This window comes from Ambystoma mexicanum, chromosome 5p, assembly GCF_040938575.1.
Source record: "Ambystoma mexicanum isolate Mex_15411 chromosome 5p, UKY_AmexF1_1, whole genome shotgun sequence".
Lineage (NCBI taxonomy): Eukaryota > Metazoa > Chordata > Amphibia > Caudata > Ambystomatidae > Ambystoma > Ambystoma mexicanum.
This window is the reverse complement of record NC_090930.1, coordinates 358,858,716-358,880,325: the sequence shown is the minus strand read 5'-3', so window position 1 is coordinate 358,880,325 and position 21,610 is coordinate 358,858,716.

The window sequence follows — 21,610 nt, the reverse complement described above, 5'->3', positions numbered from 1 at the left end:
TGCCTTCATCAACTCCTCCTTTAAAACAGGTATTGTCCCAGACAACCTTGAGGACGCTTGGGTGATCCCACTGCTCAAAAAACCATCCCTAGACCCAAGCATACCTACTAACTTCTGACGTATCACACGGTACCGTTTTTGCTTAAGATTTTAGACCGCGCTGCATACCTTCAGATCCAAGATTACTTGGAATCTAACAATCTGCTAGGTCTACGACAATCCGGATTTTGTCCCAGACACGGGACGGAAACTGCTTTAATAGACCTAAAAACCCAAATTGAGGTATTGAAGGACAAGGGTAAACTAGCAATGCTACTACTCCTCGACCTCTCTGCCACATTTGATTTGGTCTACCACCAGATCCTATGCAGGCACCTCCACTCTGCTGCCAACTTCTCGTCCTCTGCTGCAGCCTGGATCAAATCCTTTTTGAGGAATAGATCCATGAGGGTTTTTGCCCCATCCGCAGCTGCGGAATCCTCCCCAATTCACTGCGGCGTACCTCAGGGATCTTGCGTGTCACCTACACTTTATAACATTTTCACAAAACCACTCTTTGATTTGCTGACTATCTGGGTGTCTCCTACACTTACTATGCAGATGACACCCAGATACTCATTCCCATCACAGGTGATTATTTAGCTGACACCAAGGCCCTTAACAACGTCTACCTGGTCATCCAAGCCTGGATGGCCCAACACCAGTTATGCCTAAACGATGACAAGACGGAGCTCCTCATCCTGGGCACCTCACAACGCCTGAGCAAACTAGAGCCGTCCTATCAGTCATTTACCATAGACGGTAATACCATACAAGTCTCGAAAGATACCAAAACATTATGTTTTACCTTGACGTCCCCATATCCTTATCTCGACAAATAAATGCAGTCAGATCTGCCTCTGCATACACGTGCAAACTCATTGCAGCTTGCAGACCGTCCCTTAACACCCCTAACAGTGTCACACTTGCTAGAACTCTCATTATGGCCAAAATTGTTTATTGTAGTGCTCTCTACTTAGGTACTAGCCAAGAGAATCTGAATAAACTCCGAAAAAGCCCAGAACAATGCCATTTGAACTGCCCTAAACATCCCTCGCAACCACCACATCTCAGAATCCAGAACCAACCTAAAGTGGCTACCTGTCAAGCAGAGAATCTCACTAAAAACACTTGCCCTCACGCATAAATGCTTGGCTAACAAGGCCCCTATCTACCTCTGCAGTCGGCTGTCTCGCCGCACAACCGCCCAACCTCTAAGAACTGCCCAGACCCACTGCCTATCGATCCCTAGGTTTAAACTTCAAAAAGCAGGGGGCACTAGCTTGCCTGTCCTAGCCTCTAAGCTATGGAACTCCCTCCCCGCTACAATCAGAGCTGAAGACTCATTCAACACTTTCAAGGCCAAAACCAAATCTTGGCTTTTTGACCAGCACTAAGACATGCTCTGTGCCCTTGTCTTACATACTCTGGCCCGCTGACCCCGTTACTATTTTCTGTACACCCTATGAGTATATCTACTGTTAAGCCTAACAGCATTATAATGACTGCAATGTATGTAGATAGAAACACTGTTAGCATTCCTCAATGTAATGTTTATGTCTGTATATATGCATTATTGTACCTTTATACAAATTGCACCCTGATGCCTCCGGGCCTGATGGTCTGCGTGTTATAAATAAAAAAATACAAAATATATCTTAATTATTGGTGTAGTGTACTCTCATTGGTTTTGTGCATGTCTCTATGAGCATTGCCTCAGTCATGTGTTGCCACTGTGTGGCTCTTGTACATTTATGCATGGCCATGCTGGTTCTTTTAAGACTCTCATGGCATGGGTAATTTAGGAGTGGGTGCAGTGGATGGTTGCGTGCTTGTAGTGGGGGGCAGGAGGGAATTTGGGTTGGCATTAGGGCCGTCGGTCTGTTTTGTTATGACATGGCGTTTGGTGGGACATGAGTCGGGGCCTGCTGGCAGGTGTCTGTCAATGGGGTGTGGGTGAGTGGGGGACATGAGTCGGGGTCTGCTGGCCGGTGCCAGTCAATAGTGGGTGGTTGGGTGGGGTGGGTGACATGAGTCAGGGCCTGCTGACAGGTGCCCGTCAATGGGGGTGGGTGGGTGGGTAGGGGGACATGAGTCGGGGCCTGCTGCAGGTGCCCGTCAATGGGTGGTTTTGTGGGGACATGAGTCAGGGCGTGCTGGCAGGTGCCCGTCACGGGTGGGGGACATGAGTCAGGGCCTGCTGGCTGGTGCCCGTCAATGGTGGGTGGGTGGAGTGGGGGACTTGAGTCAGGCCTCCCAAGTTCAAGTGCAGCCCATCCATCCTGACCATGCCCCGCAGGCAGCCCTTCACCCCTGGGCCCCAAAGGCAGCCCATCACCCCTGGGCATGCCTCGCAGGCAGCCCTTCCCCCCTGGTTATGCCCCGCAGGCAGCCCATCTAACCTGACCATGCCCCGCAGGCAACCCATCACCCCTGGGCATGCCCCGCAGGCAGCCCATCACCCCTGGGCATGCCCCACAGGCAGCCCATCAACCCTGACCATGCCCCACAGGCAACCCATCACCCCTGGGCATGCCCCGCAGGCAGCCCATCACCCCTGGGCATGCCCTGCAGGCAGCCCTTCACCCCTGGGCATGCTCCGCCTACACCACAGGGGGGACTTTTTCCATGCGATTTTGCTGGCGTGAGCCGGGTACGTGTATTCCGAGGGGGGTGTGGGATGTTTTCCACATGATTTCGGTGGCGCGAGTGGGGTATGCATATTCCGAGGGGTGTGCAGGGTGTTATACACGCGATTTCGCTGGCGCGAGCGGGGTTTATGTACTTATACATGACAACTTTTGTGATGTTTTGGTGGACAGTGGAAACACATTTCTCATACAGACAAATTATTTAATGAGGAGAGTTACATTCACGGAAAGAATGTGCCTCTTGCAATTGATGAGAGTGGGCGTAGCTATGAATTTCAAAACAGATTTCTAAAAAATTATATTAGAGAAATTGAAAGTTTAGGTCAGTCTAGAATAACACCTAAAAGCAAAGTGAGGTATGGATGTGCAATATTTCTTGCAATATTGATACGTTTTCTTATAAAGTTTAAATAGATTTTTGCAATGTGTCGTTTTCTCCCATAGATGCAATAGAAAACAAATGTTGCTCATGTCTACAGTCCAAACCTCTGGATGGATTTTCCAGAGATTTGGACTGTAGACATGAGCAATGTTTGGCTACAATCATAAATTTAATTGTAAATTTGCTGTAAATCCACCCAGTAGTTTTTTTTTAAAACAACCAAAAAAAAAAAAGAAATGAGTGAAATGAGTGATATCTGGGTTTGGTCCGTGGACTCACTTCCCTGTTCGGTCTGCGGATGGGCTTCTGATTGGTCCAGGGACCAACGTGATGTCCACGGACATTGGACACACCCTCTGATTGGATGGTGAAAAGCGTGAGGTGCATCAGAATTTTTGGGAAACGCCTGCCATGTTGTATCTGTGGAAATGGTCTGGAAAACACATTTTTGATCATTTGATGGTGAAAAGAAGGGCTGTGAATGGTGGAGGAGTGGAACAAATATGATATGGGGATGTTTTTATAGGTTTCATAAAGGTCAGGCAGATTCCGTAGTTGTCCTCGGACAACACAGTAGTTGCGAACATTGCGGTGAACGGGCGGCTTAGAAAAGACATTTGGGGTGATTTGATGCCTGGAAGGGGGCTTAAACATGGTAGGGAAGTGGAATGAAGTTAATGCAGAGCTGTTTTTATAGGTGAAAAAGGGGTTTGTAAATGCTGCCGGGCCTGCGGTCAATTTCGGTGTCCACCGACACACGTCGATTGCAAGGGGGTGGCGTGAGTTTTATGACCGAGTATGACCGTGTATGATATGTACTTGTTATACCGTGAGTCAGGGGGACAGAATATTTTAATTATAGGTAATGTATGGCCAGAATCACCATTATATAATTGAATTGCATATGGTACTTATGATTGTAGTACAATTGAGTATAGTGCTCACAGAATATATAGCTTATTAGGATTGCTGTGGCCACTTAGTGGTACAGTATCAGGCAGCTGTCTTCTGTGGGTTCTTTTCTGTGGAAATAAAAAGTACAGTTTGTTAAGCATGATAGTTCAAAAGCTGTAGTCGTATACAGTTTTTAATATACATTTTCCTTTTTAGACCGTCATAAACAGTACATTTTACGTACTATGTTTACTACAACATTAGTGTCTGACACACCGCTGTTATTTTAACTTTGCATGATCATTGGGTCAATGGGCAAGAAACTCTGTACTGGATAAAAAATAACTATTACAGTTATGTGAGTGTAAGAGTTATAGCATGCTTGTTTGAAGTATGTTGTAATTGAGGGAATGCTTGAAATGTTTAGATAGCTGTTGGCGTACTGTAACTACATTAGAAGATGTTTTGTCATATAACAATTCAGATAGCGTATTTGAAGTGGTTTGCAATGAAAGCTGTTTTTGAAGTAGTTAGATACTGTTGGCGTGTTCTAACTAGATTGACTTTGCAAAGTATTCTTGCAGTAATATGGATATATTTAGATACCTATGGGCGTATTCTAACTGTGATTTGCTGGTATCCTATGTTTTGGGGTAATGGAGGTATGGTTACATTCAAACCAATTACTTTTTTTTTCACATATGCAGTCTATTGCCCTGAAGTAGTTGTGGCACCAGCGTGGTATATTATACCTACTTTTGTGAAGTGTTTCTTTCCAAGCTGGTGCAATGGAATGGATTCACAATTTGGTATGGACACATATAGAAATCATTCATAAGGGATGTGGTTGTGTGAAACACGGTTGCAGAGAGTGCATGTATGTTTCCACGTGTATGGAATATGAAGATTTCTTTTATAGGGAGGTTTCCAGTACTTGTAGAAAGTATATTAGGAATTCTTGTGGATCTTCTTGTGTGTTTGTGGTACATTTTACCATTCCTGCATAGTAGTCCAATTCTTCCTTAGACCTGTACGTGTTGATGGGATTATTTGTGGCATTTCTGTGAAGGGCGAGCATTTGCAAACACAAATGGTCTGAGCCGTTTAAGTAAATGTTGTGAACCATTGATGGTAATTGAAAGAGAAGAATAATTGTGACATTAGCAGAAACATTTACTCCAGTATTCAGTGTGAACTTAAATTGACCAGAGAGTTCTGTTTGTGGATGGTTAGATGAGCTTGCAGATGTTTGTAGGGAGGAGACATGTGTGTCTTTCTTTTCTGATGCATGAGAACTTGACTTTGTACTAGATAGGTTTATGGTTGTATTGTAGCAGTTTGTCATTGTTCTGTTCGTGGTATTATTGGGAAATTAGCTTTAGGTTCTGTTTCTATTATTTTTCTTTTAAAAGGCTTCTTTCTTGAAGTACAGGCTATATATTTAGATGGGGGTATATAGTGCCCGTAGCCTGTTGTATACCAGGATGCAAGGAATGTCAGCATTGATTTTGGTTGCATCAAAGTTAACTAGGAATAGACCATTGAGTGTACACAGATGTGAAAGTGCTACGTAACTCATACCTTCTTTAAAGACTGTGCTGCCAATGTCAATCAATGCTTGATCTAGGGTTAGACCTTGTGATTTGTGAAAATCGACAGCATATGCAAGTGACAAAGAAAATTGCTCTCTGCGTACGTACATGTCTTTGAAAGGAAGGAAAGGTCCAATTGTTGGTCCAATTTGTTTAACCTCTGCAAGTTTGGATATTGACAAACTGAATGTTGCTGTCATACAGATTTGACTGAAAGCCAACAACTGTACCAATTGCTTCATTGATTAAGCCTTGTTCTACGTCAAGGTTATGTTTTAGAATTACTCTGCAGTTTAGACACAAAGCTGATATTTTCTCCAATCTTGCAGTGTTGGAGATACACTTTTTTAAGCTATTTAGTCGTGCTGTTGCTTGTTGACACATACGAAGTGTCATGCTGTGCACTTTTAGTTTGTCTGTGGAGCTGATATGCAGTATAGGTTGCATTTCTTTTTTCAACATTATTTTGTTGAATTGACCGCTTGCAAGGGTTTGCATTAAGGACATACATTTTAGATTTTGTTGCATTAATTGTTCCATTGCATCAGGAGCAGAGGTGTTTCACCCACATAGCGCATGGATTAGTCTACTATTTAAGATGGATTTTGCATCTTTAGTAAGCAGCCCAGTTCTAAGGCTTTTTGAAATGTTAGCATATGTGAGGTCTGCAGACAGGCGCGTGTTTTGAGTTAGTTATTTGTAGTGAAAATGTTGCCAGACATTTAAATTTCCCATACTGCCGAGAACATTACTGCCATTCTTTGTGTCCTAATGTTTTGAAAGTAGATTGCCCTTTCAATGGAGTTAACTGTAGGCGGTCTCCGAAAACAATAACATGTTTTCCAACAGACAGTTCCTCGTAATTGGTTTTTAGGACTTCTTGCATTCTGAGATGAATTCAAGCCAACATGAGGTTGGACACCATGCTTAATTCATATATCAGGAGCACTTTCATTTGTTTTAGAATTCTGTGTACCCTAGTTGCTGCTTCTGCTGACAATTTGTAGTATTCTAATTTGTTTTTGTGATCTACGGGGAGTAGTAGTCAGTGTAAAGTTACACCACCTATGTTCATCATTTACACTCAACTTAGTCTTCACATCTTGGTGGTTTACCGTCCCACTGGAGCAGATAGTTCCTTTTGCGACCAATTTTTTTATCATAGACTTGGAACTGAGTTATCCACACCTTGTTATTACAGGTGATTTTACCCTTCATTTTAATTCCTCTGCCACGATGGCTAATAAACACTTTTTTGAAGCAAGGAATACCTTCCTTGGTCTCTACTTTCCCCCTTTTCCCCATTCTCTGGTCTGACCATCTGGCTGTGCCTTTTCTTGTCCAGGCTCAAGTCTCCCGTGCCTCTGCGCAAGGCAAATATTAGTTATACTGCAATTGGCTAAAACACTCTAACAGGACATTGTTTATAATATTCAGCCACATTGTCAGGCATCAGTTACCATTAATTTGTCCATGCTGACAATATTTGTCACCCGTGTAGCAAATACTCTAGCTCCCCTCACCCTTAGTAAGTTGAGGGGTCATCCTTCCTAGCCCTGGGTTACAGAAATGCACAAAGTCTTACAGGCTCAAAAACAGCAGACTGAGCAGAAATGCGGCATACCTATCCCGCCAATGCTAAATCTGCTTTTACCCTGGTCTGCAATTCTTATCATCTTGAAATTCAGGTGGCTGAAATCCCTTTCTATACTCGCAAGTTCGAAAATGCCCTCAATCAGCCCAGAGAACTTTTCTCTGTTGTTTGGTCACCCGCGTGCCCCAGAACAGGCCCTCAGATCACTCACTCTCAAACTCTTTGCGATAACCTGGTCCCTTTTTTTATCAGCAGAGTTAACCATACATACAAGCAGATTTGGCTTTCTTGCTCTTCTATTCTTGAGCAGGAGACTCTCCCCTGTCTATCTGACCACAGTTGGTCGGTTTTTCCCAGATTATCAACTCAGGAGGTGGAGCTTGCTATTGGTAACCTTAAGTCTGCCTCACCTTCTGATGCTATCCCTTTGAGAACTCACTCTGCACATTTCTGCATGGTTGACAGAAGCAGTTAATTACTCCGGCCAAATGGGAACCATTCCTATGAGCTTCTTTAACAATGATTGTTATCCCCTTTTATAAAAGCCTTCTTTGGATCCCTCCCTGCATGCGATTCTTTAGCCCTATCTCGCTTTTGCACTTCTTTATGAAGTTGTTGGAATCTCTTGTTTCACCTCATCTCACTTCTTTCTTGGAGCACTCATCTTCTCTGAATTCGTTCCAATCTGGTTTCCATCCTGGTCGAGGGACAGAGAGCGTCTTGGTTTCAGTGCATGATGATCTTTGTTTACTGGCTAACAGAGGCAGGGTGGAAGCCCAACTTTTGTTACACTTATTGGCTGAGTGTGATACAGTTGACTATCAGGTACTACTGGATCTTTTGGCAGTGGCTGGCTTTTCGGGTCAGGTCTTAGCTTGGTTCTTTCTTGGCTGACCGTAGCCAAACATTGATGTTTGCTTCTTTCTTCTCAGCTGCCTCTTTCTTGCTGTGTGTGGTTCCCCAGGGATCTGCCTTGTCCCCGGCCATTTTATAATCTATATTCAGCCTCTTGTTTTGCTCATCCGCTCTCACAGGTTTAGGTGCTACTCCTATGCTGATGATGCACATATCACAGTCCAGTTGGATTCGACCCAAACAGGCATAACGTTTCAGCTTAGGGGGTGCCTATTGGCCATGGGTAAGTGGATGAATGACAATTGGCTGAAGTTAAATGGGGACAAGACGGACGTCCTGGTGGTGTATCCCCGCACGCCTCTCACTCGGTTGCTTCTTCTTCTGTTTCAACCTGGTCTTTGGCCTTTTGGCCCACTGAGGTTGGCCCCTGACCTGCCCCAGTGTTGGAGGTTAAAAACTTTGGAGTGATTTTTTTCAGCCTCTCTATCTATGGATGCTCAAGTTGGGAATATCTACAAGGCTGGGTTCTTCCAACTCTGAGTTCTTTGTAAAGTCCTACTTTTTCTTCCTATCCAGTTTAGGCCCATTGTAATGGCTTCCCTATTTTTAAGTTGGTTGGATTATTGTAACTCTCTTTTTCTGGCCCAACATTTGTTTCTTCTTCATCGCTTGCAGCTCCGGCAGAACTGTGCAGCCCACATCTGTACAGGTACGCCATATGGTGACCATATTTCTCCTATTCTTCAGTCTTTACAGTGGCTTCCTGTCCTTCAGTGGGTTCACTTTAAAGCACTGGTGAAAGCCCACCAGGCTTTTTGAAGATCTGGCACTGAATAATTGCAGGACAATTTCCGCCCTTTTGTGCCATCTTGCGAATTACGCTCCAAAGTCACTTGTCTTCTTCCCACCCTTCGCTATCAGTTTGAGAGTGTGGGTGGCTTCCCTTTTTCCATGGTGGCTGCTAAATTATGTAATTCTTTGCCTTTATCACTTCGGGCCACTAAAAATATCCTTACCTTTCATCAACTGTTTTAAAATAGTTCTCTTTCGTCAGCTAGTTTTTAAAACTCCCTGATTTAATCTTTGCGCCAAGATGCTTCAGCGTACGTATGCTTTATAAATATAATTAATATATTATAACATAACATATGCTGTAAGCAGCTAAACCTGAGGGCACTGTTACTACAGCCGAAAGGTTGTTGTTTGTTAAGTTTTGTAGAACTGTGCTGATTATTTTAATTAGGAATGTTTTGCCATGTTGTTTATATTTATATTGATACATGGTATTTTGTACCTCAGCCATGGCTATTTCTGCTTAATTTAGAATGAGTGGTTCTCCAAGTGGGTTGTGGCTTCCTGTAAGGGAAGGTTGATTGCCCTCAGGAGTGTCTTTGTGTAGTTGAACTTCAATTTCTTCCTCTTGTTGGCGTTCATTTTTCAACATTTCTTTGTATTGTCTGAAATTGTCATTTGTTATATTGCTTTCATTTGCTTTAAATGCAGTTTCAAATGAGTCATAGTCACCTAATAATTCTTTTTCTTTTCTCCAAGGTTGAAAAAGTTAAAGTAGGGCTATGTTATACAGTTCTCTATGTTGTGGAGTTTTAAATGATAACTTTACATGATTAATTAGACTGGGTTTAGTTAGCTTCACCAGGCTTCCTTCACAAGTTAAAACTAAATATTTGTCAGTTATCCCATTTGTTGTGACATTGTTTTTGTAGGTGTAGTTTTATGCAATGTCATAGAGACACATGTTTTGCAAAGTAGTACTTCGGTTTGGGTAGTTTGTGTCAAGTAAATTGTTCTTTAAAATATCCTGGCTGTTGGATAATTTGTGGCTATGTTTCCTATCTCTTGGTAGGATTTTAGTACTCTTTTTCGTTATGAGGCTGGTCTGAGGATCAGCCAGCCAATTGCTCAGATTTGCCATATAAGGCTGTACCTGTTAAACGGTCTGCAGCTTCCTAGGTCCCGCATTCTCCATGGGAGAGCATTTTTATACGGAAGCTGTACAATTTCTGTTATAGTGTTTTGTTAGATGATATGTCATCCCAGAGGTCCTTTAGCTCTGTTTTCTCAGAGTTGGTGAGATAGGTTGTGGTATATCTTGCAACTGCAGTGCAATTGTCTGCAATGTATTGTATGTCTATGTGTTCATTCCACAAGAGGGTATAATGATTGCATTGTAATCATTAATGTACTTGGATGCTTCATTCCTTCTATTGTTGTACATATGTTTAGGGGATTTGCCTTCTACGCTGTGTCTAACAGAAGACATCAAGCTATTTACTTGTCCTTTTTTGCACACTGGTCTAAGGAAGCCAAAGTGAGATTTGTTATAGTATTTCCCTTTGTTTTTATATCTACTTCGGCAATATTTGCCACATTTATGTTTTTGAAGCGTAACACTTGCGCATGTCACTTTGTGTTTCTGAAGGGATGTTGCAGGTAAAGTATTTTTCAATAAATTGTAAAACAGTGGCGTCACAGTCATGGACCCATTTTGGAGCATATTTTATTCACAAAAACATGTGGATGTGTGGTGCTCCTCTGGATTGATATTCTTTTCTTCAAAAGAATTGTTGTACTTCTCCAAGTAGAGGGGTAGTTTTATTGCAGATAAAATGCAGCATGGTTATGAAGCAATGGTGAAAGTACCTTGATACATTTACAGGGTCAAGAGAACAGAACTCTCCTGGTGGTATCTATTCCGGCTTTATTTTGGTTTGCAGTGTGTAAGAAGTTGTGCAAGTCATCTCATATGTACTGTGCACAACTTAAAGTAACAAACCATGTGGTTGAGCCTAGGTTCCTTAGCATACGACATACATCAGCATTATGTCAGAACCAGTAATTCTTTGTACAATGCATGTTTGCCAAGAGATTTGGGATACTTGACTGCAAAACCTCATCTTTGGCCCTTATTCCGAGTTTAGAGGTAGCCATGGCGCTGTTAGCACCATGGCTGCCTCCAAAACCGGGTCTGGTGTGGTCGAATGGGGACTTACCGGGGCATTCCGACTAGTGCGGACCCGGTAAGTCCCCATTCAACCAACGATTCCCCATTTGAGCCCCCATAGGGCTCAATGGGAATCGGTAAGGTGCTAATTATGGGCCCGCGAATAGCAGACCCATAATTAGCGCTCTCGTCCCTTAGCGGGACCCGTAAAGAACTCCCGCTAAGAGACCTCAGAATTGGGCAGTAAACGATTACCGGCACCGGTCTCCTTACCGGTGCCCGGTATCACTTACCGCCCAACTCATAATGACCCCCTTTGTCTTATATTTTTTGAAGCAATTGGGTACTGGATATGTTTAAAAAGTTAGAGTCTGTTTTTAATGTGTGTGCAACTCCATAAAATAGAGTTGCTAGTTCACTTTCGAAGAGGAGGTGGACTTTATATTCGACATGTTGCCTGAATTTGGGGTCTTCAGAATACATTCGTAAAGAGCCATATTCTGATTGAATAATTTGCATGGACATTTCATCATAACTTCCTCCTTTTCCTGTAGGAAAGTGTTGAGGAAAAGAAAGTGCTTCTACACCTTTTTTTCCGAATGCTCATTGCGGATCTTTTGGCTTGATACATTTGATATGTTTCTAATGCATTGTCAATTGTGTCTTTGGAGTAAAGTGGGTGAATGGTATACTGGAATAAAATGTTGGCTGCGGTAACAGGAGCTATACGTGCAAATTGACCAATGTGGGTGGTTTCTTTTAAGTTTTACTCTAAGTTTATTTCTTTGTGGTATTCAGTGTTTTCTTTAAGAACTTGTAGGGCTTGGCTAATGTAGTTTAAGTCGACCAGTTGTTGGCAAATTATTTAGGGGCCGATTCATGGAATAAACGCCGAAAAAAGTGGTGCAAGCTGGCGCAAGTAGGCGCAATCGTCAAAAAGGAAGCGCACTCGCACGCGTGCGTTTCATGGAAGTTCCTGGGCGTGTTTTTCTCGGGATGTGCGCCAAACCTATGCTTGGCGCATACGGGCGCACACGTAATTGCAACATCCCGAATGCCGTGAGTGACGCGCACAGGGAAAGTGCACAACGTCCGCACACACACCAAAAAGGGGGCAGGACACGGGGCGTAACACACGGAATGGGGAACAATGCGTGAAAAAGAAGGCGTAACTGGGGAAGTACTGCAGGGAAATGCACGGAACACCCACACGCACGCGAACAACCCGTATTCATGGATTTGAATACGGGAAACCCGCACACGGCAAAAGACGCACAAAGGCATCAACGCATCTGCCACACGAAGGCAGGCGGAAGCGTCCCCGCGCACAGTATGAAAGTGCACGCAAACAACAAACACGTATATACAGCTACGATTAATGCCCTATTTGTCGCAGCAATGATCGCGGGACACCGCAGGAGGAGGAGAATAGCCAGGGCCCGCATTTTTTTACCCCGGACCAGCCTTTTTGGGATGCCTGACGACCAGGTCTATGGCAGGTATAGGTTTCCACCTAATATCATCCTAGACCTCGTCAGGGAGTGGGAAGATGACCTTACTTCCCCCACCCTGTGCTCCCAAGCATTGAGCCCCTTGGAGAAGGTGCTCAATGTCCTGCATTTTTTGGCCACTGGGTCATTTCAGTGACCACTGCCATAGTGGAAGGGGGTCCCACAGGCCATGCAGTCACGCTGCCTACACCAGGAGTTGGCAATCATCACTGCACGCCCCTCAGTCCGCAGGCACATATACATGCCCAGAACACCTGCAGAAAGGCAGGCCGTGGTCCAGGGCTTTTACAGGGTGGCACACTTCACCAAAGTGCTTGGTGCCATAGATTGCACCCATGTGGCCCTACGTCCACCTAGGGCCACTGAGCACATCTATCGAAACCGCAAGGACTGGCATTCCATCAACGTGCAGGTGGTATGCGATGCTAAAGGAATCATCACCTCTGTCTATGCAAACTACCCTGGCTCCACCCTGGACAGTTTCATATACAGAATGTCCGCCCTGAGCCGGGCCCTGGAAGCTGGGCAGCATGGCGACACATGGCTCCTAGGTAAGTACAAATGCCTGTGCACATCCATGCAAGTCACACACAGACAAATACCCAAACCCTAATAATCTCAACTATTACCACCTCCCCAGGGGACAGTGCCTACCCTCTGAGCAACCACATGATGACGACAATCCGGAACCACACCACACCACCCCAGGTAAGATACAACGATGCCCATATTGCATATGGCATCGTGGAGCGCACATTCAGAGTGCTCAAGTCACTCCCTTGACCGCTCTGGTTGGCAGCTACTATATGCACCCCCAGTAGTGTGCAGGATCATTGTGGCAGCATGTGTACTGCACAATGTTGCAACACAGCGGGTGGTACCAGTGGACATGGTGGTGCCCTCACATCCCCAACCACAGGCACAGGCGCTGCCCATGGAAGGGGACAGGGAACGTGGCGAGGCAGCCCGGACCCAGCTTGTGGCCACATTTTTCACCTAAACTCCCACCCCTGCGGAGTGCACACAGTCCTGGCACATACCATATGACAATCGATGATGACAAAGAGACAGTCAACTGTCACAACCTTACCACCCTGAGAATGTTCCCATGGAAGTGCCACATTGTGTGTATCCATAGCTACTTAAAAATAACCAATCCTGTGTGACCAAAAGGAACACATGCAAGGTATATATCACACACCCCTGCAAAACAGTCCATCACAATCCCTGGAATGTCACCCACACCCTCCCAAACCACATCACCCTTGTCTGCTACACCATGACATGGCATGCAATAGCAAAAGACAAACACATGACCAATAATATACAAAGAGACATGTCATAAATGAAAACTGGCATGAGACAATGATGCCTGACATGGAATCAGATGAACTGACTGACCAACAACCTCCCACACATACAAAGTCAGACACAAATGCTTTACAACAGTCGTAGCATGAACACAACACTGAATGCCCGTTCACATGCACATTGGGCATGGCAAAATCTTAACTCCCGAACCCGTGTGCTGTGTGTCTCCTGCAACACACTGCACAGTACACAGCACTTAGAGCAGCCATTGTGTTGCAGATACACCTTGAGCATCACATGAAAAAAAGTAATGAAATCTACAACCAAATGACGCATGTACAGGGTACCCAAATGGCAATAGGTCATGTGCAGCACGGGCACCGCGGGCCTGAAAATGCAATCTGTGTGCACCTGTGGCCATCGAAGGGTGGATGTACGTGTGGCGGATCATTGTGCAACTGTGTGTGTCATTAGGGACATGCACTCAATATATGCATGTGAAATCAAGTGACCCTCAGTGTCCTGTACACATCACATGTGAACATTGGCCATGTGAATACCCCAGCAATGTCAAACCACACCAATCCCCTGACACCTAAAAAGTAAAGACAACACAGGAACAGACATTGAGCAGCACAACACATCATGTACATAGTACCCCACAATTACAATGTCAGAGTCCCCAAAACACTGTAGGCCAAGCCAACTGTCCAACAACAAAAGGCCATCACTTACACATCACTGTGACCTTCTGAACAACTGTCTCTGGGGTATGTAGCCTTCTTCCTTCAAGTATACCTGGCTACAGGATCACCCTACCCCTTGTGCTCCATGTTCCAGCTTGCGTGTAAATAGGGTCCAGCCCCCTCAGAGGCCACCTTGACTGGTAAAGATGCCAAATCGCAGAGAACTCCAAGTAGGCAAACCCATAAACCAGTGAAAAAGGCTGTAGGCACCAAAAACCCCTGGAAGAGTCTCCAGTAGATGACTTGAGGTAGAAGGAAATGTCAAAGCACATGTACAAGCACAAAGAACAACCAAGGTAGCACAGTTGAACAATGGTCCAACAGACGGTACATAACATACAATGATGATGCAACAACTGATGGGTACTGTCACAGCTCCAGTGTCCAGGCGCAGGAGTGGCACGAACCAACCTCCCCCTCCGAGGTCTGGGTACCTGCAAGGTCAAACTAACACAGTGCTCTGAGACCCCGGTGGGGAAGGAGGGTCAGGGATATGTTGCATACACAGTCATTGGTATTCAGGATAACTGGAAAGAGGGGCAGGAGAGTGGATGTGGATTTTCAAGTTAAAGTTGGCAAAGTACAACTAATCACAAAAACACATACTCAATCAGAGAAAACACGTTCATCATGCACACTGTACCAAATCAGTCAAATGAAAGCCAAAGAGACACTTATCTCTGGGGTGAGGGCTGGGCACTCTCAGGTCCGGTAACAGGGGCACTTCAATGCTGCAAAGAGAGTGTGAGTTACTAATTTGAATGTGTGTTCACAACACACACACACACCCCCATCCATGCCCCAAAGTAAGTGACATCTCCACAGACAAACTCCCCTGTCTGCTGCTATGTACCCATACGTTAGCTTGGCCCACCAAGGGTACATGCACTGTCAATGCAGTAATGCCGGCGCATGTGACCGCGTGGGATATTGAAAACCAATGGGTCAAGATTCAGACATGATACAATGGTCCCCGGGTGAGCTGCTAGTCGCGTATAGCAAGGTGCAACTTTAGTACAAGTTGCTTTCTGGCCGTCGCAGATTTAAGTAGGTAGTGCACATGGCAATTTGCACATGCAAATGACATGCACTCACCACAAGTCTGAGCCTCGCTGGTTGTCCCTGTGCGCTGTATCAATATCGCGCCAGGAATGCTACTACCCTAATTACTTTGCTTCAATGGAGCTGGGGTACTCGAGGATATGTTTGATTGCCCCTGCGTGTGCCCCTGACAACTACTAAATGCACTTGGCATTTGGCCCTCAACGCATGTCAGCTGTACTGTGTGCTTCTCCAACAATGCCTGGCAAAGCTCCACAGCACTGGTGCCACTTAGCAAGTGGCCTGGTGGAAGGTAGTCTGCGGTGTGGGCCCTTGTGTTGCTCACCTTGCCAGGATATCCTGGAAACACGTCTGATTCTGTCGGATGTCTGAGCACAAGCCCTGTGCATCTGCTTGCACACACATCCACACGTCTGCACCACCGAACGTGCCCACTTTTCTGTATTAGTCGTCCCTGTGTCTGCTGGCAAAGGTAGTCTGGAGGTTCATCATTCTGCAGAAAGGGCATGAAACAAATTAATAAGGCTTGTCAGTTCCCTGTGTGTGTGTCTACATGCTGGTTGTCACTGGGCCAGGTTACAGAGCTACATCCAAACTCCTCCCACCATCAGTGTCACTTTGACAGGCCAAGGTTGCAGGCTACTGTCTATGGCATGAAGTGCATCAAGCACATATACAGGCAAGAAAATAACATACTTCACAATCCACATCAATTAATGAAGAAATCAATCACATACTCACCCAAATTAATTACAGACATGGGGTGGATGAAACGCAACCAATCCCCACTACGGGTGTTAACACAAGTAGAACAGCAGCAGACAGACCACAGTAATTAAGGAAGTCCAAATCCCTTGTGAAATATTTTGTAACACCGAACCATCCTAGCGAGCCCATGGATAAGGGAAGCAGGAGTGGCCTATGTGAGTCAGGATCCCAAGCTGCAAACACATACACAAGACAAGCTTGAAGGGCCCAGCTGGAACAGACAGTGGATGCTTTCAAAAGCCACAAAGCACCACACCATCACATGAATGCACAATAGACAAACAATATTAAACTATATTAACTAATTAAACTAACAATGAACAACCTACATAACCTAATTAAAATAACTATCAAATGGTTAATATTAACTAACTAAACTAAAAGGAAAATTAAAAATTGCCACATATGACCCGGGGGGGAGGCACCCAGGAGGGGGGAGGTACAGGGTGCACCTCAACACCCACATGCAATGATGTTGAGTCAAAAATAAAAGACCTCCATGGGCTCAATGCCTGCACACCATGACCTGTGTGGAAGATAATCCGCCCGAGTGTGCCTCAAAGGACGACATGGCACAGGAGCCTGACCACGCCTAGGCGCAGCTTGCCCCTCGTCGGCAGCAAGTCTGCCGGACGGGTGAGCTTGGTTCTGTGCATCAATGACACGCAGGTCTGCATGCAGAACCTCCCTCGATACACATGCTTCCTCTTGCAAGGTAACACGTGTAGCATGGAGTTCTTCCTGCGTCATCTGGCTGGACAACCGATGCACCTCCCGGCAAGCATGTAGCTCAGCCGAGATGGTACGCTAAAACTGCTCAAACCTCTCCTCTGACCGCACCCTCTGGGATGTCAAGAGAGCATCCAGAGTGGATCTGAGGGACTGAGACTCAACCCTCAGGGCCACCATGTGTGCCTCTGCGTGAGCAGTAATTGCTTGACGCAGAGACATTTCAGCCTGGCGTGTCCCGTCAGAGGCCGCCATGCCCAGCCTGAGCGAGCGGGCCGTGGACTGTGCCGCCTGCCACTGGATAAGCACCTGACTAGCAGGGGGGAGCACAGATTGGGCCACACGTTCCAAGCTCGCAGCGATATCATCAAGTGCTGCCCCCTGATGTTCTGAATTGGCAGTCATGTCCTGCTCCCACTCAGTATACCTTGGTGGCGCGCGGCCACCGCGTTGCTGGGCTTGACACCTGCTGGACCCAAGTACCGTGCTTCCTCGTTGGGTTGGCACCGCCCGCGGCTGCACGACTACATGCCCCCATCTACGTGATGCCCCAGGCACATCAGCGACTGGTGTGGAGGGTGACCCTGCATCCCGATCCACCACAGGCGGAGGTCCCACCACTGTCTGGCCCCTCAGTGCAGGTGTCACGGAGAGAGAAGTGTCCACATCAGAATCAGTCACCCCTGACGTATGGACCTGATGCACGTCCAACTCAACGTAGCTGTCAGAGTGGTCATCTGGGCTGGACTCATAGCCAGCCAAAGACAAGATGGACTGAATCACATGTGGGTTCTCGTGGTCTACCACCCCACGACCCCCACTTGTGCCAGGTTGTGGTTGTGATACCAACCCTGTGCCTGGCATGACAACACCAACCTCTGGATCCATAGCATTATCACCTGAAAAGTTGAGAGAAACACAAATTAGTACAAATGTCCGAAGCACATGACACACATACACATAGACATCACACAGACAGCCAACACATGAAGCAGACATGTCACACACAAAACAGAACCTGCCATGCATGCCTGGTCAATTTGACATTGCATCAGTGAGTAGGCATCTAGAATGGTGTTACACGGCTCAGAAGGGGGTTGATGCAGTGCAGAACATGTGTACGTTACTCACTATCTACATGAACGAGTACTTCATGATGTGTATCAAAAATCGTGAAGCCAGTGGAAGGGCTAGTTCAGGCATCACGTGAAATGTGCATGCAATGGATTGCATGGCTACAAGCAAAGCCCCCCCTCAGTGAAAATGCAGGGATGCCTTGTTTTGTAGCAAAATGCTAAACATAGACCTGTGCATTGGCACACAGTGTTGACTAGCATCAATGGCATCATCTGACAACACAGCAGATGATGATGGGACAGTAAGCAGGACACATGACGAACCCTCAGTAGTACACCCAAGTGTGCAAAAGCCATTACACCAGTTGGACAGAGTCAGTGGGCATGAAATTGGGGGAGGACTGTGCCCCACACAGACTATGACACCCTAAACATATGTGTGATGCAGGACAGGGCCAGGGTGAGAAATTCCATGAAATGTTGCTCCTACAAGACACGCACTACAATGATCATCCAGGCAAGGACACATAGGGGCATGAATGGAATGCACTTGGAGCATGAATGGGCACTCATGTCCCTGGGGAACATCTGCAATCTGCACAGTCCAAGTGATACACCCTGCATGAAGGGCAGAGGATGTACCCCACTGCATGTGTCTGGCAGGTTGGCTGGTGGAAGTTAGCATGTACACAGGAGGCTTGAATAGGCCATTGCAGTCACCAAAATGATGCACAACAGTGCAATGGTGTAAGTGGGGTGCAGGGGGTGTGGAGAGGCAAGGGGGCATGCCTACGTGGAGTACCTGCACGCAGGCAGAAGACACATGCACGTCAGTCATGCAGAGGACACATGCACGTCAGTCATGCAAAGACATAGTCCCAGTGCTGAGAGGAAAAGCACCCCTGGCTACATGCAGAAGGGCCAGAGAGCAGGAACATGGACCAGAGGGGCATCTGGGTGACTAAATTGTGAGTAGGGTGCAAGTGTGGTGATGAGGACAGTCCCCGTCTGCTCAACATGTCCACCATCCTGCACAGCAAGTACGCATCAGTGAAGCATTGCATGCCTAGCAAATGAAAACCATGTACACATAGCATGTAGTGGCAGTCAAGCACAACACATCACACAGGCAAAAAACATATGGGCTGGACATATGATATGATATGATATTGTATTCATAACGCGCCTATACACAAGTGTTTCAAGGCGCGATGAGGCAAGGGAAGGGGAACAAAGGGAAGACAGACAACGATCCTACTAGGCCAGGTGACATTCAGATCGCGCAAGTGCATTGGAAGGAGAGAGGGAGAAGTGCGGGGGGGATGGGAGAGAGGGGGAAGTGCAGTACAAGGGATAGTACAATAAAAGAAGATAAACAAAACGGCCAGCAGGTGGCAGTGTATGGTAAGTGTAGTACATAAGTGCTGGTAAGGGGGGGCTGTAAGGATACAGAAAAACAGTCCCCAGGTGCATGGGTTGCCAGGGAGGCAGTGCAGGTGGGCAACTGGCGGGCCTGGCCCAAGATCAGAAGGGATGCCAGGTATCCAGTGCAGTATCTGTCAGGAAAATCAACAGGGGAGAGGGCGAGTGAAAGCAGAAGCAAAGAGGAAGGTTTTGAGGTGCTTCCGAAAATGGAGATGGTTCTCCTCAAGTTTCAGGGAGGCAGGTAGGCTGTTCCAGAGGGAGGCCCCTGTCGAAGAGAGAGACCTACCACCAACTTGTTGCTTGGAGAAGCGACTGACCCTGAGGGAGTTGGAGCAGGAAGAGCAGAGAGGTCGAGAAGGAAGATGTTTAGGAAGAGAGAGTTGAAGGTATTTCGGCCCCAGGCCCCAGAAGGCCTTTTGGACAATGCAGAGGGTTTTGAACTTAATCATTGCAGCCACTGGGAGCCAGTGCAGAGATTTCAGTCCTGGAGAGATACGATCCCTGGGCTTGAGGCCAAGGACAAGTCTTGCAGTCCTGTTCTGGATGAGTTGCAGAGGGAGGAGAGTAGAAGCAGGCAGATTTAGATAGAGGCTGTTACAATAGTCCAGCTTAGAGAGAACCAGGGCTCTGGAGACAGTGAGCTTCTGGGGGAAGGAGAGGAAAGGAAGAATACCTCTGAGGAGGTGCAGCTGGTAATTAGACTTCTTAGAGACATCAGAGATGTGAGGAGAGAAGGAGAGTGTGGAATCGAAGATGACCCCGAGGTTTTTAGCCATGCATGTGGGAGCGGGAAGAGGGCCAAGGGAGGCCGGCCAGAGAGCTGCAGGGAAGGAGAGAATGGATGTGCCGATGAGCAGAATCTTAGTCTTACTGGCATTAAGGCAGAGGTCATTGGTGGTACACCACTCCTGGATGGCAGACAGACAGTCAGAGATGAGGGAAGGAGAGGCGGAGGTCGAGGGTAGCCTGAAAATGAGCTGAGTATCGTCCGCATAGCACTGAAAGTTGGGGCATAGAGCAGCAATGCAGTGGGCAAGGAGTGCCAGGTATTGGTTGAACAACCAGGGAGAGAGGTTAGATCCCTGGGGGACACCACAGGTAGAGACAAAGATATCAGAGAGAAAAGAACCCTGCTGAACCTGGGAGGCTCGGTTGGAGAGGAAGGACGTCAGCTATGCCAGAGCCTGATCAGTGATACCCAGGTTGTCACGTAGACGGTTGAGCAGGATGGTATGGTTGACAGTGTCAAAGGCAGAGGAGAGATCAAGTAATATGAGAACACAAGGGGTGTTAGAGTCAAGGTAGTAGAACAGGTCTTTACGGATGTTCAGGAGAGCAGTTTCCATGCTTCTGGCAGCTCTGAAGCCAGACTGATGGTCATGAAGACAACCAACAGATTCAGTGTGGAGATTGAGCTGGGAGATGGGCAGTTTCTCCTGGAGCTTGCCCAGGAAGGGGGTGATGGAGATTGGGCCATAGTTAGCCGGGCAGGAGGGGTCAGCAGAGGGTTTCTTAAGAAGAGGGTGCACAAGGGAGTGCTTTAGGGGGGATGGGAAGACTCCAGTGGTGAAGGAGGGATTGCAGAAATCAGCCAGGGCAGGAACCAGGGAGTCGTTGTGGTCCTTGATAGTTTTGGAGGAACAGGGGTGAACCTGCTTTGATGACACTTTCATAGATCGGACTTGTCTAGAAACCTTGTCTGCGGAGAACAGGGGAAAGGCAGAGAAGGAGGGAGGTCACATGGCTGCACAGAGGCCAGGGGAGGAGCAAAGAGTGGGGGGAGGCAGGGGATAGGAGGAGAGAGAGGACAGGATGTCCTGAGTTTTAGAGATGAAGTTTGAAGCCAGTGCCATACAGAGGGCCTGAGAGGGGACAGGGGCGGTAGAGACTGCGAAAGGATTGGCCAGTTATTTGCAGATTTTTAAGAGTTCAGCCGAGTTGTTTGATGTCGCAGAGATGCGGGCTTGGATATGGGCTCTCTTCTTGGTTAGGACAGAGAGCCGGTATTGTCTT